Here is an 18,206-nt window from a genome sequence, read left to right as displayed (position 1 = left end):
ATGTGACATTCATTATTTGCGAACAAAGCGGCACATTCAAAATTTGACAAGTTTCCATGGCTGGCTGAACCCGACAATCATTTATAGAGACCCCGTAGTAGATTTACGTATATCGTGGATGATGAGGAGCTGATACCAATTTATCACGTTGAAGAAGGTACGTATATAGGTAATAATACCTACTACCCGCAGACATTTCAATTATTCATATCGAAAACTTAACCTAAAAAAATGGGTATTTATTAGGAGTTTTTGTGTTTAGAGAGTGAAGTCGAGGAGGAAATTGAAGTACCTCAGGAAGTTCAGGAAGTTCCACTTGAAACTTTAAGGGCCGGTTGTACCAAATTGGTTTAACTTCAGTTTATCTCCCAGTCTAGATTAAAGTTAGATCATTTTGTTGTACGAACGGTGACTGAGGGTTGTCTAAGCATTGAACTTGGTTTTCAGTGATCGACTGATATCTATCGATCAAGGATGGATCAGTATCATTTTGACATTTATTTGATAGGTCACAATTTATACGTTAAAATAATAACATGGAGTGGATACCAGAATATGATGAAGATGAAGATTTTCTAGAGCTTGTTGAAATCGTAAACATGTCGTATAGAAAAATAACGTCAATATAACATTTCATTTTAGATTAGAAATCCAAGATTGGCTCAAACTTTCAGGGTACGCCCAAATAATTTTGATAAATGGAATGACTGCGATTTTAGAAATCGATTTAGAGTACCCAAAGATGTGGTAAGATTTATCATTGAGGAAATTCATGATGAAATTTCCTCAAAAACGGATAAAAATCACGCCCTTTCACCGTCAGACATGGTGTTTATAACACTTCGATATTTGGCAACTGGAGCAATGGGACAACTAATTGGAGACAGTAATGGCGTTGATAAAGCCACAGTAAGCCGAGCGATTCCCAAAGTCATTAACGCAATAGCAAGACGCCGTGCAGAATTTATAAATATGCCGGATAACGAACAAGCAAAAAATAAAATTAAACAAAGTTTTTTTAACATTAGCAAATTTCCTAGATGCGTGGGAGCTGTGGATTGTACACACGTTAAAATCCAATCCCCAGGAGGCAATGATGCCGAAATATATCGTAACCGGAAGGGTTATTTTTCGTTTAATGTGCAAGGTATCGTATATGTATGTGATGCTAATTTAAAAATTCTGGATTTAGTCTGTCGTTGGCCTGGGTCTGCCCATGACTGTAATATTTTTAAGAATTCACGGTTAAGGCATTGCTTTGAAAATGGTGATTTTGGAAACGATTTACTAGTAGGTGATGGAGGATATGGTATTAAACCATATTTAATAACACCTTTACTAAACCCGACAACGCCAGAACAGCAGTTATTTAATGAAGCTCAAATAAGAACTAGAAATCCCATAGAGAGATGTTTCGGGGTTCTTAAAAGACGATTTCCTGTACTGGCTTTAGGAATACGCCTGTCGATTGAGAAAGTAGAACTTCTTGTGATAGCATCAGCAATATTACATAATATTGCTTGCATGCTAAACGACACCGAGGCTCCCGAAGCAAATGAAGAAATAGAAGCGGCCATAGCTTTAACCGAAAATGTAAACGAAAATCTTGTGGAAAACAATAACTTAAATGACAACCGAAATAATGAAGTTAGAAATATATTGATTCATTATTTTTCTACACTTGAGTACTGATGAATAATGATAGGTAGCGATTAATAATATTAATTAAATAAACTAACAAATGTTTAAATATTAGGCAATTGTATTTATGAACGAAATTTAATAACAAAATTAACTATGAACAATTTGTGGGGTTTGAATAACCTGCGTTCTGCGTTGAAGTTTTTATTTTATTTAAATGCTCTGCCTCAAGAATTTTCATTTTCAGTTTGCATTCTTCTACATAAAGCTCATGTTTCTCTTTCATCTGTGCAATTGTAAGTGCATGTATTTCTTGCATGTGCTTTAAGCGAAGTTCCTGCTCATTGATGATATGTGTTCTTCTTAAATCTTCCATTTCAGATTTACTTTGAGCCCAGTTGCAGAGTCTTTTGCTTAAAGATCCATCCTTAGTTACCTTTCGTTTTAGTGGAGCAGATTTTGGTGTTCTCAATTTATCTGCAGAATACGATCTCCAGTCACCAGCAACTTCTGAATTATTGTTCAAATAATTTTTATGATGTATAGAATCGGACTCTACAGTATATAAAAAAGTAATAAATAATAAAGTAAACATGTTCGGTAATATTCTTTTACGTTGTGTCGACGATGATTTTCCTATATCATCATGATCATGACAATCTGTTCTGTCGTTTACTGCTTCATATTCTTGAAATAATGGAGGTGTTGGAAGCCAAAATAAATATTGTAAAAGAAGACCTCAAAGTTTAGATAGACACTGAGTACCTACCTAACGTATCGCTGTCATATTTGGAAGTGCGTCCTGTTAATTGGTCTCCAATAATTTCTTTGATTATTTCTTCAGTATCTGTAATTGTACTATTTGTTTTTTTGGCCGGTCCTCCTCCTGTGCCCAAAGTGTACTTTTTGTCGTCTGCAAATTTTGACTTTGTTCTTTTTTTTAGATTTTCATATTTTCTTTTAAGAATCAATGCACTTCGATAATTTTCAAATCCAACAATATTAAATTCCTGTTCAATTGCTTTCCATGCATCCTTCTTCAATTGATTTGCATCTGTATCTGTTTTTTTATTTTCTATTTTATCTTTAAATTTAAATACCAAGCCCAGTAAATGTTTTTCTTCAATGGTAGAAAAATTGGTGGACCTTTTATTAGTACTCATTGTGAAAAATCGCCATAAAACACATTCACAGACAAATGTCACAGTTGTCGGCAATGACAAATTTAAACTGTTTTACGCGAGTAACCTGGGTCTGATTCTACCAACATAACTAATTTTGACGAAAACGGTCGCTCAAGTGATCTTACTGTGAACACGAGATGTACAACGCGTCTATTAAATAAACCCGGTTCAGTAATAAACTGTAGTTCAATTGAACCGAAGTTCAGTGTAATTTGGTACAACCGGCCCTAATTGTGCAAAGCTCATCAACAAGTAAGTGCAAATTATACCTATAATACATTCATTTTTGTTTTAGACCAGAGTAGGCTATTTTAATTTTTTTAAATGTTGGTATCGGGGCTATGTCAAAATAACTAAATCAAAATTGTTCGAACTGCCAGTGTCAAATTTGACATTAGTATTAAGTATTAAAGTAAATTAGTTTTAAATTTGTGCAATATTTACATTAAAATTACTAAATACATTACTAAATACACACATTATTGAGTCCTCGAAACTATATAGTTAATTGGAAAATAATAATGCTTGGCTATATGGTCATGAATTTTGACAAGAAAGTGTAACCTCAAATATTATACATGATGTATATTGTCATTCAGCCACAGTCTTACCATACAACTCGCCAAATTTCCATAGCCTACTCTGGTCTAAAACAAAAGTGAATGGACTGTATGTGGGTAGAAGTTTTGATAAGTGTTTTTAGAAAAAGAAAGTTACCAGTGGGTGGATGCGGACACAACATTATTTATCACGATCTTAATCAAGTACAAACCTAAACTTGAAACTTCAAAATATAAGAAAAAAGACATTTTTGAATCAATCTCGAAAGAAATGAAGTCTACATCAAACAAAAAGTACCAACCAACTCCTATACAGTGTGAAAATAGATATGTCCTTAGTAAGAAAATTTAAAGAAATAAAGGACCACAATAATAAGTCGGGCAATGATTTAAAGAGAAGGAAATACTTGGACCAAATGGAAGAGTTCTTAGGTGTTAAATCAAACATTACACCAGTAACTTCATGTTCCAGCCTGGACTATGACAAATTTAAAAGAGATATTGGGTCATATGCATAAACCATTATTAGTGAGAGATAGAAATACATGGACTCTATTAGATAGAAAAAGACAAACATATAGTATAAGCAAATGCTTATCCTTATGCATACTACCCAATGGGTAGGTAATTTATATTATGTCACTTTTTATGGAAAAATTAATTACTTTTTTAGCCTCCCAGAAACAAAACAAAAGAAAAATCGACAACACTGATGAAAACAAACCCAAAAGACCTCGATCTGAACTCATCGAATTCATGAAATTCTGTGAAGAAAAGGCTGAAACCAGAGAGAAAAAGAGACTGGAACTTCAAACCCAACAACATGAGGACTTTAAAGATCTCATGAGCAAACTTTTAGATAAGCTTTAATTATAACGGGTGGGGCATCGTATACGCGCACGCGAGAAATCGCGACTTCTAATTAAATAAAATTGTCGAAATTTTTCACACTTACCTGGCTATTGGTAAAGTACATTTCATAATTTTTTGATAATTTTTCACTTACAAACAACGCAAAAAAAATAAAATGTAAATTTCAACCAAAAAGTCAAATTCTGATTTTTATAGTAACCTACCCAGATTCACTTCCTATAATTATTTACGAAATCAGCGGAAAAAAACACCAATTAGATTTTGAATTGAACGAAGTTTTACATTTTATCTTTCAAAATTATTTTTATTTATGACCTGCTACTTGTGCTGTCGTAAGTTTAGGTGACAAGAAACTGTCAATTTTATGGCAAAAAGGTTTAAAACGGTCGGCTATACCTTTTGTTGGGAAATTATACCATTGTGCCATAAATCACGTGTCTGGTTTGTGTTTAAATAAAAAAGGGAATTATTTAGCTAACCAAGTCAAAATTTGTAATTGTTCCACCAGGGTTTAATGTGCTAGCAGATACAGATTCATTTAGTGTAAAAACTTTATGGGTAAATTAACAGTTAATTTCAGAAAACTAATAAAACTGTTACGGCCTTATTTATTAACAAAAAATTTTTTTTTAATTCTCAAATATGGCTTAACAATAATTAAAGTGCGTCTATCCATATTTTGAAACGACTTTTTAAACACTAGTTAACATTTTGGGTCGTTTATGATGGTTTCATTACTAGGGGATTATTTACCTACCCTGTAACAAAAACTCTCGATGGTACCTGCGGATTATTGAGGTTCGGTTACTCACTACTTTCACAACAATCTTTGTTAGCGGGCAATAAACCACTGAAGGAAGCAAAAGGTCGTTTTAAAATATCGATAGTCACACTTTAGCTAGGGGCGTATCCGAGTTGGGCCCGGTACCTGAGATAATCCTCGCTCAAATTTTTCGGCCCCCAAGTATCCCCAATCCGGGCACCGCCTAATCCGATAAGGAGTAGGGTCACCCGGCCAACAACTAATTATAAAAATAAATCTTAATTTTAGTTCCATTTGAATATTTGCTAGTGAATCTGTAAATACCTACCTAGTCTCAGAAATGGAAGTAAAATCAATTTTGAGTGAAGAAGGGAAACAGTTGCTTGTAGTGAATAATTTTAAGTTTTGTGTGGCAAGGAAGTTAAACGACGATGAAATTCGGTGGGATTGTGTCAATAAAAAATCAAACTGTCTTACAAAAGTGTAAACCTTCGGTTCCGAACCAACGAATGTGATCAGCAGTGATCTTATTCATAATCACCCGGAAGAAGAAAATATAGAGAGGCAAGCACTGAGTAATGGCGTCAAAAGAAAAGCTCTAGACTAAAACACACACACCTGCAAAACTATTGCGTCAAGAATTGCGACAAAATGGTTTTTTGGATCAGATTTTCACTTATGACGTGGATCGTGCGCGAAGAATCTGTGGCAAGCCAGAAGATCTGTCCAACTTCCTCTCCCAAAAACTCAACTTGAAGCGAATAATTCTATATCCTGGTTAGATTCCGTTATGCTGTTTGTTATAAATGCTGTTTGTTATAATACGCTCTAACAGTAATTAAGAAATAATAATTGACTTGTTTGTTTGTATCTACGAGTATCTATCTAATGTTTTTTGTACATTCTTATGTAAAATAATGTAAATATTTCTGAAATAAAAATGTTAATTTTGAAACATTCTTTTGCTATGGTATAACCGTAAATGGATAGAATTGTCAAAGGATTACCTCAAGTATATAGGTAGGTACTGAACTCCGATGCCGTCAAGACGGCGCGGCGGAGGATTATTACTAGTAGCCGGGCCCAATTCGGACATCGGATTACAGGGCATTAACGCGCGGGCCCAACTCGGGCACACCGTTAGTTAGGTATATAAAATTTCGACTGAATGTGAAAATAATAAAATACGGTTCATCTTCCTTCGACCAAACAGCACTCACCTCACACAACTACTTGATGTGGCTGTGTTTGGTCCTATTAAAAGGAGTTGGAGAAGTGTTTTGACGCAATGGAAGAAAAGAAATAAAGGATGTGTACCGAAACAGTTGTTCCCACCTATATTGAATCAATGCCCCACAAAGATAGAGGCAAACAACTGCAACAATATGAAATCAGGATTTCGAGCAACGGGGATTATGCCACTCGACAGAAATCAGGTGCTGAAGAGACTTCCGCAGGCAAAACCGGAACCAGCATTGCAAGATATTAACCATGCTCTTACAAATACCGGGTGGGGCATCGTATACGCGCACGCGAGAAATCGCGACTCTAATTAAATAAAATTGTCGAAATTTTTCAGGCTTACCTGGCTATTGGTAAGGTACATTTCATAATTTTTTGATAATTTTTCACTTACAAACAAAGCCAAAAAAAATTAAAATGTAAATTTCAACCAAAAAGTCAAATTCTGATTTTTATACTAACCTACCCAGATTCACTTCCTATAATTATTTACGAAATCTACGGAAAAAAATACCAATTAGATTTTGAATTAAACGCAGTTTTACATTTCAACTTTCAAAATCATTTTTATTTATGACCTGCTACTTGTGCTGTCGTAAATTTAGGTGACAATGGAAACTGTCAATTTTATGGCAAAAAGGTTTAAAACGGTGGCCTATACCTTTGTTGGGAAATTATACAATTGTGCCGTAAATCACCCGTCTGGTTTACGTTTAAATAAAAAAGCGAATTATTTAGCTAACCAAGTCAAAATTTGTAATTGTGCCACCAGGGTTTGATGGGCTAGCAGATACAGATTCATTTAGTGTAAAAACTTTATAGGTAAATTAACAGTTAATTTCAGAAAACTAATAAAACTGTTACGGCCTTATTTATTAACAAAAAAAAATTAAAAAATTCTCAAATATACCTTATCAATAATTAGTCAGGTATATAAAATTTCGCCAATTTTATTTAATTAGAAGTAGCGATTTCTCGCGTGCGCGTATACGATGCCCCACCCGGTACAATGAATGACATGTTAGAAGACATTCGGCAGGCTCAAAAGCCCAAAACAACACGAAAAAAGAAGCTCCAAGTTGAACCAAGCAAAAGTGTTTCCTCGGTTGATTTGATTTTTGATGAAAACGAACAATCACCTTCTACTTCCAAAACGCACACAAAAACTAAGAAAAGGAAGCGCGTTGAAGAACAAACTAAGACGGACGAGGACGATAACGAGAACAGTTATGAGAGTGAAACAGAACAGGATCAAGATAATCTCTTTGAAGAACTCGACCACGAGAATACGAAACCCGCAGAAAGCTTTTCTTCAAATCACACCCAGGTAAAGTCCTCATCGAAAAATAGTCAATTTTGACTTAAATTGTAAATCATTTTACAATAGGAGAGACTATTTCTAGACGAGGACTTTACAAGATTTCGTGGAAGTTAGATTTCAGGTAAGAAAGAGTGACAAATATTACCTGGGGCAGGTGTTAGGAATTGACGACGACCCTCACTGTGATAAAGGCGTCTTTCGCGTAAATTTTATGAGACCCAACCGAAAAATGAGAAACACCTTCGTTTTTCCTGTTAAAGCAGACATTGCAGATGTAGAGAAAGGTCAAATAATTAAAGTGGTAGGAAAGCCAATTATACTTCGCAGAGGAGGATTCCAATTTTCTGCGAAAGATTCTTTTCCAGCCTACAATCTTAATTGATTAATTTTGTTTTATCTCATTTGTTAAGTCTGAAAATTATTTTATTTACCTACCTGAAGTTATTTTCGAATACTCGTTAGTATTTCAATATTAAAGTTATTTTTTATTTTTTTGTGTAACCTACCTGTCGCGAGCAATAAATTTTGGTCGTCAAGGTCATTCTTTGACGCAATCAAAAATGATCCATTGTAAAACAGTCGTAAATATTGTAACCTATCATCATATTGTATGACATTAATTCATTTTTTTTTCTACTACATCACATATGGAAAGGCGACTCCAAAAGTTACATCAGTTGATGTGAAAGAACATTCTCGTGTTACAAAACCATCCTGTTAGTTAGGCGTACAAATTTTAGTATTGTTAATTTAGAACAATATCTTGTATGTCACGCAACAAAAATTTAATTATGTTAGAATTTAATTTAATTTAATTATGTAGTTGTGCATTGTTTCTGTTTCAGAATTTGTTTTTTGGTTTTTTTTAAATATTTTTATTGATATTGTTATACATAATAAGAAAATAAATTTTGTTTAATATACCTCATTCTTTAATAAGTTCTTACATAATAATTGCAAAAAACCCTAAACCTAAATAACCTATTTCTAAAACGTTTTGACCTAATTTGTACATGTTGTAACATATTTTATAGGTCTTTTTTGCGACCTAAAACCCGGTCTTTATTCGTGTTTATTTAATTTGGTGTATAAATAATTAAAATCCTCCGATAAATAAGGGAGTTATGGACTCGTCTTTTTTTTTAAGACACCTGTATATTACACATACGTTTTTATCTTTCTGCACTTCTTCTCCATATAAACTCTAACTATGCCAAATCTCACACCCCTCTGCGCGCAATTTGCTTAAAAAAAGGTACAAAGTTTTTCCTTCACGTATTAATATATAGATTCCTCTAATGATAGTTCAGATATGAACGCCTCTGATAATAGTGACATGAATTAGTTTGGATCGATTGTCCGTTTGTTTGAACTTAAAAGTTTTACTAAATAAATAGTGAGTTTCTTGTTGCTTCAATGCTTTAAACTCTTCATTTTTATCATTTTGCACATTACTGTTTTAACCCCTTGAAACCAACAACCAGTTATACAAATGTGTTTTTTGATAGCCTAATTTCTCCCCTGCAACATCCTGCGAATTTTCAAAATTTTAGCGATGTTAATTCGTACTGGGCCTTGCAGGAAAAAACAAAGTCCAGTCTCGACGAAAATAAGCCAAAATATTCCTTCAATTTCATTTTTCAAAAAAGGCTTTCGCATTCCACACAATATGTATTTGTTTGAGGCCCATTGAGCTTTTGATAGTTGAGAAAATATTTTGGAAAATATTATGCGTTGGCCAGATCAGATGATTAGTTCACAAATAGCAAAATCAATACACAAGTAACCAGCGCGACAGTGAATTTTTCTAACCAAACTCATGTCATAAGTACATTCGGTGATGAAGAAACTCATCAGTGACAATACAACAATTATTACATATTACAAACCACGTAAATGATTTTTCCATTAATAACATATAAGCTCCTCTAGACCCATGATAAAATTAAAAATTAAATATTTGTCCTACCTTGTCTCGATGACACTGACCAAGGGGTTTGAAAACCACATCCAAAAACCCACTCCAGACGTCTAAACCTGGTGTTAGGACTGTTAGGGCTGTGTTGCGTTCTAAGGAGTCGAGTTGGACATCAGGAGTAAACTGGCCACTATACGAAAATGCCAATATTTAAGTCTATGCTATGAGTGCTCCGAGCTAAACTGCCACTTGACTGCAACTGAGACTTGGACTCAAAGTTGGAACCTAAGTCCTAAAACACGTACATATAATTAACGCCAAGCTCCCTATGTTTTTATCCACCTACCTTCCCAATAGGTCGCCTCGATTCCTCGAAGTTCGATGAATGCGCCTTTACCGATTTATCGACGATTCCAACGATACCAAACACCAGTACACCACTATCGAAGGAAACACGAGTTCAGAAAATTTCACAATTGTTTCAAATTGTTTTCAGAAGTTCAGAACACGTGCGTTTCGCACCACGACCACACACCTCTAAAGCAAGAGCCGCGAAACGAAACAACGAACGAAAGCACGCTGCAAGCTGCAAGCTGCATCCAGCTGATCAGTGAATCAGTGTTGCCAACAATCAACAATGCCAACATGCCCACAATGCCAACCTCTCGAAACCGAATTTTGCTACCATCACTATACAGCCTGTGACAGAAATAAGTACATTAATTTTAGCTGATACAGTTGGCTTTAAAAAAAACGGGAGATGAAATTTGACCTAATGTGAATTGGAAATTTCATTTGTCAATTTGTGTCTGTTTGACAGTAGTATTTGTATTTGCATAACTGACATTTCTGACCATATAACTAATAGTTATATGTTTCTGACACATAAGTGTAGTTTTTTAACCTACATTCTAAAAGACCGTTTCAAACTATAAAAATTTAATAAAATTTGACAGGACTTTTTCTGACAGTTCCCGTTTTTTTTGAAGCCAACCGTAATAAAACTCATGAAGAGCTACCACTTTTCTAAATATTTTTTGTAAACGTTCTCGTTAATGAACTTTTAGGGAAATAACGTTTTTCATGTTGCGTGTAACTACGGGGTGATCAAGAAGGACTGTTTAAGTTGGTAACACTGAATTGTATTTTAAATCGTATAACAGGAGTAACTTTCGGTTGTTGATGGCTTCTCGTTGTTATTGCTATACCTACATCAGATATTTGTCAAATAAACCAACAAAACATATCCGGTTGCAGTGTTATAAATAACCGAATTAAAAAAATGTCTTAATTGTATTGCCAACTTAAACAGTCCTTCTTGATCACCCGGTAGAATTTTCAAAAGTAATTTTGAATGCCTAAGGTTGATTACTTTGAATTGAGAGATTAAATCCAAATAAATATGCCGCCAGTAACCAAAATTGATTGTGAAACGAAAAATCATCTATCACTTAGAGAGAAATTAGTCACTTGCTGCCTTACATTTTTGGGATATCTTTTGTTTGTCACCAGAAACCACATAGCCTCCAACCTGACCAAATTTATGGCAACCTAGTAACGAATATCCGTAAACCCTAGGGAGTAATTTATTTTTGACATGAGAGTACTATTCCGGACACGGAATCTTGGCCGTAACTGACATTTAATTGACACGATAATGCCATTTCCTTGCTTTTTTGATGTCAGAATAAAAACTTCAAAGTGATTTTTAATAATTGTCATTTATTAATGACGCTAATGATTGGTTTACATCATTTTTTTTAGAAATGACAAAAAAATGTTGGCCAAGATTCCGTGTCCGGAATAGTACTATTGGGAGCACGGAATTTCGGGCAGACTTGAAATTTGACTGATATAAAATGTGAATAAGGCTTTAGGTGCTAGACGTATTAATAACCTCATTTTAATATCCACTATTGTCACATATCATTTTCACAAATTGCATTCATCAATTCTGAAAGGTTGCAGGTGCGTAGATGTTATTTTCCAAAAACTGAACAGTGTTTTATTAAATTTTGGAAATCAATAGCCAAAATGTAAAATAATTTTGCATAATATTTGTGACAGTTTATTTTGAAGTCGAGTCAAAATTAATTATGACATTTATGACAATAAAGGAATAAAGCTTAGACTACATTGGGTTTTTTTAAATGACATTTAAATTGCTGCCCGAAATTCCATGCCCCCAATAGTACGTAGAGTTTGTCTCAATTCTAAATTTCCACCACCTGTTGAATTATGTTGGCAAAATAAAAATATATATAAATTGGGGATTCTTATAACCAAGTTGGCAATTTTATAAACATGATTCGAAAACATTAAGATTTTCTACCTACTTACTTGCTGCATTTTAAAAAAGGTTTTCATTCTTCTCCTTTAATCTAAAATTTTGAGTTGTAAAAACGGAGATTGACAGATAACCTAACAATACGATATAAAAAACTAATGTCACTGTCACAATCTCAAACATGTATTTCCTCCGAAAACCTTTTTTCGCTACAAGGGAATAACAGTTCAGTTTGTATAAACTGTAACAAGAAGCTAAAGAATCACAAAGGTTTGAAAATTCATAACAGCAAGTGCCATCCTCAAGTTGAGTCCTCGCCGCCTGCTAATACAGTAGCACCTTCAACTTCAAGCGGTCTTCCTGGATTCAACAGACTTCTTGGTAGATACTTCAGACCAATTTATAGATATGCTGCAGATGATAGTGATGAAGATAGTTATGAAGATCCTAAAAATACGGATACAGATGTAAAATCTGGTCAAATCATCAAAAAATCACAAATATCTTCTTCAATTCAAGACTTTGATGGTAAAATAGCTTGCCCATTTTCACCTAAACACCTCTTTAAAGATCAGAAACGACTCAAGACACATATTGAAAAATTCCATCAAGAGCAAATAAATGACGTTAGTAATAATGGATTCGCACCAACAAATTCTATTAGTGAAAAATTAATGGCGTATAAACAAAAAATTCATACTATAAGAAGAATTCCGAAGGGAGCAAGATATTCCTCAGCTGATAAACTGTCTTCTGTCATCAATTATTGCGTCAAAACGAACTCAGCTGTTGCATGGGAAAATTTGCTTCTTTTTTCTTACAAAGCATTTAATATCAACGAATCTAATACCAAAAACTTAACCTCTAAAATCAAGCTTAACATTTCAAATTTTAATAACCCACCTTCAACAAATTCAAAATCAAGAAAAAATATTTCTAAATCATTATCAACAAGGATCGAAGCAAAAGTCAACGATTTTGACATCAAAGGAGCAATCAAACTATTAAGCTCTGAAGATTCATTGGCCTCATTTGATGATACTGTATTTCAAGCTTTGAAAAAGAAACACCCAAAACCTTCCCGTCATCTTTCGTATCCTGATCCTCCTGAAAATAATAATCATAATCTGTCTTTAAACGAGTCAGAAGTTTTAAAAGGCATCAATTCGTTTCAAAACGGCTCAGCACCTGGAATCGACGGAATGCGACCACAGTTCTTAAAGGACATGATTTCCTTCTCCGCTGGAGAAGCTGGTAAAAGAGCTTTGACTTCATTAACTAGCCTTTGCAATTTTATCCTCGCTGCTAAGATTCCTGAAGAAATTCAGCCAATCTTTTATGGTGCATCTCTTTGTGCATTATCAAAGAAAGATGGAGGTATCAGACCTATAGCTATTGGTTGTGCTTTGAGAAGACTAGTTGCTCGCATAGTTTGTGTTAACCAGAGCAATCAAATTCAATCATACTTAGCTCCTCACCAACTTGGTGTTGCTACAAAAAGAGGCTGCGAAGCAGCAATACATTCAGTTCGTACATTTATCAACATTCCTGAAAATAGAGATAACATTTTACTTAAAATCGATTTTGAAAATGCATTTAATTCTATCGAGAGAGATAGTAGTATGCTTACCCCAATTAAAAATAATTTTCCTCTTATATATCCGTTTCTATACCAAAGTTATCGGTTCCCTTCTTTGCTTTTTTTTGGTAATAAAACAATATCATCAGAGGTTGGTGTTCAGCAAGGTGATCCTTGTGGTCCAATGTCTTTTAGTATTACAGTTCAACCTTTGGTCAATAATTTACTTTCGAAACTAAACATTTGGTATCTAGATGATGCCACTCTTTCAGATTCGCCCGAAACTGTATTAAACGATTTTCATACTATCATTAAAATGGCTGCTGAAATTGGTCTTAAGGTGAATACAAGCAAATGTGAAATTTTCTTTTGTTCTCAACGTATCGACTCAAGTATTGTTAGTAAATTCGAAAAAATATGTCCAGGTATTCGTATAACTTCAAAAGATGACCTTCAATTATTAGGAGCTCCAATTTTTGAAGAAGCTCATGTCCATCATTTCAAAATCAAACAACATAAATTGAATCTTCTTATTTCTCGACTCGAACAAATTAATCCACATGTGGCTTATTTTCTTTTAAAAAATTGCCTTTTTATTCCAAAAATGTCATATTTTCTGCGTACTTGTGCTCTTTGGAAATTCTCTTCTTTACTAGAAGATATGGACTCTTTACTCAAAGGAAGTCTTGAATCTATTTTAAACATTTGTCTAAATACCAAACAATGGTTACAAGCAACTCTCCCTATTTCTTTTGGTGGATTGGGTATTCGTAGAATTTCTGATATTTGTCTTCCGGCTTTCCTTAGTTCTTCTCATGGTGTTCAAGATCTTATGTCTTCTTTACTCCCCTTTATGGATATTAAGATTCAAGTACACTATTATGAGGAAGCTTTGAATAAGTGGCTATCAGTAAATAACGAAACTCCATCTACTTTAAAAACTCAGAAATCCTGGGATTTGATAAATATAAAAAGAATCATTGAGAGTGAACTTCAATTTGACTCAGATTTTGACAAAGCACGTTTTAAAGCGATCCAACAACGTGAATCAGGTGCTTGGTTACATGCATTTCCATCTAAGAACATCGGTACTTGTTTAGACAAGCAAGATTTTCAAACTTCTGTTGGCCTTAGACTGGGTTGCCGTCTTTTTGAAAACCATATTTGTAGTCGTTGTTCTATGCCAAACGAAACTGGTTTTCACGGTCTTAGCTGCGTTAAAAGCTTGGGAAGAATTCCAAGACACAATGAACTTAATTCTATTATTCAACGAGCCTTATCATCCGCTCATTTTCATTGCACCCTTGAACCCAATGGTTTATCTCGTGATGATGGCAAGAGACCAGACGGAGCAACCCTTATTCCGTGGTCAAAGGGTCAACGTCTTATATGGGACGTTACTTGTGTTGATACCCTAGCGTCATCATACTTAAACCATACATCAATGTGTTCTGGAGCCGCAGCAGAAATTGCATGTGTTAAAAAACACAATAAATATAAATATTTAAAATCTGCTAACTTCATCTTCAAAGCTCTTGCTTTCGAAACTTTAGGTCATTGGTGCAAAGAAGCAAGTTCCTTTATTGATAACGTCGGTTCAAAATTAATAGCTGAAAGCGGTGATTTGAAGGCGAAATATTTCCTTCGCCAACGTATTTCTTTGGCTATCCAACGAGGAAACGCAGCCAGCATTCGTGGTGCCCTACCTGAGACTACCCCACTGGAAGAGATTTATTTTTTATAGTTATATTTATGTATGTATATATTTATTAAAATCAAATCATGTTGAAATAAAAATATTGCTACCGAGAAAAACAAATACAATCTGACGAATTTTTCACCAAACAGTGTTACCGGTTTTATTTCCAACGTCGAATGCAGTGTTGGTGGAAATTTAGAATTGAGACAGACTTTAGTTTAAAAATTTTCATAAATTTCGCTACCCGCCACTGGAGACCACGCTACCTGATCGACAGGGATAACCAACTAAACAAAAACAGTTAAAAGACATTTGCGAGTATTTGACAAATATCTATAACGACCGTTTCTAAGCATTTTTACAATACCTACAATACAATGCAATGTTTTTCCTCAAAGGAAGACAATGCTCGTTTTAAAAGGGTGGCTGTCGAAAAGCTTGGTGCAGATTATGACATACATGAGGTGAAGGGTATCTTACCAAGAATAAAGGTTGTTGGTATGACTCAAATATATAAGGAAAATGAAATCGTCGATTTTGTTGAGCATTCAGTTAACTACATATAACTACACTGGTACAGAATTGAACCCTGAATGTAAACTCATTAAACTGTGGCCTACAAAAAAAAATCCTAAAATTTACCAAGCCGTGATTCAGGTGGATCGTCCGTCATATGATAAACTGATTCAAGCGGGAGGATTACTCATTGGATATGATTATTGCTATACGTTTGATGCGGTCGAAGTCTTACGATGTTACAATTGCAATGGATACCATCATACGTCAAAGAGCTGTAAGAATAAAAAGTCATGTCCTCGTTGTGGTGTTGCTGAGAAGCTGGATCATACTATTGCTGAATGTAAAGCTTCAACTTTGAAATGTGTTAACTGTGTAAATCTGGTAAAAAACGAAAAACTGGATTTAGATGTAAACCATGCGGCTTGGGACAATCGTTGTCCTAAGTACCAACGCGCAATTGAAAAACTCAAAAAAGACCTGTTGCTTAAACAATAGCAACTAAAGCAAAAATCACAATGTGCTTGGTATCACCCGGCGTCAAAAAAAAAGCAAGTGTATTACTGTCTACGATCTCCCGTGTATGTATACTAACATTGCATCCATAACAGCCAAATTGCCTTCGTTACAGCTCTACGTTCAATTAAAGAAACCTGTGTGTGTGTTCATTTCGGAAACGTGGTTGTCATCCTCTATAGATGATGCTGTCTTAGGTCTAAACAGCTATCTTATATATAGAAACGACAGAAGCAGCAAGGGTGGTGGCGTATGCATATTCTTGGATAAAAAATATTTTTGCAATTTTAGAATTACACGTTTAAATGTGGGTCTGCCTCATATTGAATCTATCTTTCTACAAATCAGCAACTCAAATCTATCTTTTACTCTAGGGTGTATCTACCGACCTCCTAACACAGTCATAACTGATGATGTAATTTTAACACAAGAATTCCAGTCTTTAAGTGCAAATTGCAGCAATTTGATGATTGCTGGTGATTTCAACTTCCCTCAGTTGACCTGGCCAATAAAACAACAATCCGAAAATACATCTAGTAACTCTCTATTTGCAGATTTGATAATGAATTCCAATCTACACCAACTTCCGCCATCTCTTCCGCATACTATTCACAGATCTTACGTGCATGATTCTCTAGAAACTGTAATATTAAACGAAAACTTATTACTTGAAGAAATGTACCGCATTAATGTAAACAGTGCTCCTGGCCCTGACAATATAACCGCAAAGACACTAAAATTTTGTGCTGATGCCTTAGTTCAACCTCTGCTCCACATTTTCAAACTCTCTTTCCAGTCTTCGTCTTTACCTTCAGGGTGGCTAAAAGCTCTAGTAACCCCTATCTACAAGAAAGGAGAGAAAACTTTGGCGTGTAATTACCGTCCTATAAGTTTAACATCCATATGTTGCAAGCTCATGGAGCGAATTATCTCTAAACAGCTTACTGAATTTGCATTGAATCATAGTGTCATTCCCAAAGAACAACATGGTTTCCTTCCAGGCAGATCAGTGTTCACCTGTCACCTCCATTGTTTAAACAAATGGACATCGGATTTAGACAATTCGAGACCAGTTGATGTTGTTTAGGTACTTGGACTTTGAGAAGGCGTTTGACCTGGTCCCTCATAGACGATTGCTTCTTAAGTTACAGCACTTTGATGTACGCGGACTAATGTTGAGGTGGATTCAAGCTTTTCTTTCAAACAGAACATTCTCTGTTAAAGTGCGCGATTCCAAATCATATGATTGCACTGTGGCTTCGGGTGTTCCTCAGGGTTCGGTTTTAGGCCCTTTACTCTTTGTTATATATATATCTCGGACCTCAACTCTATTATCGACGTTGATCATGTATTCTTTGCTGATGATGGCAAATTATACGGTAACCCATCTTCGCAATTTCAATCCATCCAGGATAGTTTGGTAAAGATCTCCCATTGGTGTCGTGACTAGTTGATTCAGCTAAACATTGAAAAGTGTGAGGTCTTGCATTTGGGTAAGAATAACCCGCATCTCGCGTACGTTATTAATAATAAAAATCTGAAAGAGGTTGAGGCTCATAATCTCATAAAATCTGGGTGTGATTGTGAACCAGAATTTGTCGTGGTCCGACCATGTATGTTTCATAACAAAACGTGCCAACAGATCGAGTTATTTAATGTTCAAGGTTTTTCGTCGTCTTGATTTTGAAACTTTCAAAAAATTATATAAAGTCTATATACGTCCTCTGCTGGAATATGCGAATGTGATATGGTCCCCGCACTTACAACGTGATATTGACACCCTTGAGAGAATTCAAAGAAGGGCTACTAAACGAGTCGCTGGACTTAGATCGATTCCATACGCAACTAGACTGCAAATGTTAGACTTGCCAACTCTCCAACACCGCAGAAGACGGGGTGATCTCATATGGACCTATAAAATATTGACCAACAATGAATCTGACGAATTACTTAATTTATTTGAATTCAACACAAACATCCATTTGCGCGGCCATCGACTTAAACTGAAAATTAAAAATTTTAAGACAAGTGTCAGAAGCCACTTCCTTCCGAATCGGGTTTTTAGCGACTGGAACGCCTTGAGTGACGAAATTGTAAACGCATTCAA

The 18,206-nt window shown here is 34.9% G+C and overlaps 1 protein-coding gene and 1 long non-coding RNA gene across 5 annotated transcripts in view; both read right to left on the bottom strand.

Annotated features, from left to right (window-relative positions):
* LOC138134380 (zinc finger protein 43-like) overlaps nt 1-10,135 on the bottom strand; it is a 56,661-nt gene extending 46,526 nt beyond the window's left edge. Inside the window, exons 1-2 of one of the 4 annotated variants that reach the window (XR_011160720.1) lie at nt 9,849-10,124; nt 9,554-9,794 (exon numbers count right to left, since the gene is read on the bottom strand). The gene's annotated coding sequence lies outside the window, so the exon portion shown is untranslated. Of the gene's footprint in view, nt 1-9,553; nt 9,795-9,848 lie in introns of all 4 variants that reach the window. The other 3 variants (XM_069052602.1, XM_069052605.1, XM_069052603.1) reach the window with 3 other exon arrangements.
* Nucleotides 10,136-11,950: 1,815 nt separating this feature from the next.
* On the bottom strand, nt 11,951-15,169 carry LOC138135549 (uncharacterized). Its single transcript, XR_011161011.1, has 2 exons — nt 13,420-15,169; nt 11,951-13,337 (listed from the first exon to the last, which is right to left on the bottom strand). It is a non-coding gene; the product is annotated as an uncharacterized lncRNA (long non-coding RNA).
* Nucleotides 15,170-18,206: the final 3,037 nt, after the last annotated feature.

The sequence above is a fragment of the Tenebrio molitor genome, chromosome 7 (assembly GCF_963966145.1).
Source record: "Tenebrio molitor chromosome 7, icTenMoli1.1, whole genome shotgun sequence".
Taxonomy (NCBI): domain Eukaryota; kingdom Metazoa; phylum Arthropoda; class Insecta; order Coleoptera; family Tenebrionidae; genus Tenebrio; species Tenebrio molitor.
Note: the sequence above shows the minus strand (reverse complement) of the source record. Positions and strands in the feature narration are given on the sequence as shown.